Source organism: Etheostoma spectabile, chromosome 7 (genome assembly GCF_008692095.1).
Source record: "Etheostoma spectabile isolate EspeVRDwgs_2016 chromosome 7, UIUC_Espe_1.0, whole genome shotgun sequence".
Classification (NCBI taxonomy): domain Eukaryota; kingdom Metazoa; phylum Chordata; class Actinopteri; order Perciformes; family Percidae; genus Etheostoma; species Etheostoma spectabile.
The window spans coordinates 7,049,617-7,050,112 of record NC_045739.1 but is presented as its reverse complement, the minus strand read 5'-3'; the positions used below and the strand labels follow the sequence as shown (position 1 = coordinate 7,050,112).

Below are 496 nucleotides of genomic sequence, written 5' to 3'. Positions count from 1 at the left end.
AAAAAAAAAAATCAATGGTAAATGGGATTGAAGACCTATGATTGCAAAACAACTGTGAGCTGCACAACACAATGTCAGTCACAGTGCTTGCTTGTATTCGGTTGCACCCAGATGAAAAAGATTGGAGTAGCTTTGCCAAAGTATGTTGGCATGCTATCAAAGCTGACAAACGTGTGACGCAGTCTCTACGCCCTCATACCAAGGTTTAAAGGCACATTTATTAATTTTGACCTTCATATTATAGTATCAATTCATAACAAGAGATATCTCCAGACACTTCACAGGTCAGAACACAATGTAATTTACAAACATCCAACTATCCAGTAACTCCCATAAGAGCAAGCATTTAGTGAGATAGTTTTTTAGGGAGAAACCTCAGACAAACCCAGGCTCTTGGTAGTTGGTGTCTGACGGTGCCGGTTAGGGTATATATATTGGACAAACAGTGCACTTTGTTTAAAAAGCCTACAACTGATTTGTCAAAAACATTTATTTT

The 496-nt window shown here is 38.1% G+C and overlaps 1 protein-coding gene across 1 annotated transcript in view; it reads right to left on the bottom strand.

Moving 5' to 3' along the window:
• The window catches only part of prpf6 (PRP6 pre-mRNA processing factor 6 homolog (S. cerevisiae)), a 16,828-nt gene that overhangs the window by 6,266 nt on the left and 10,066 nt on the right, over positions 1-496 (bottom strand). The window lies entirely within an intron of this gene.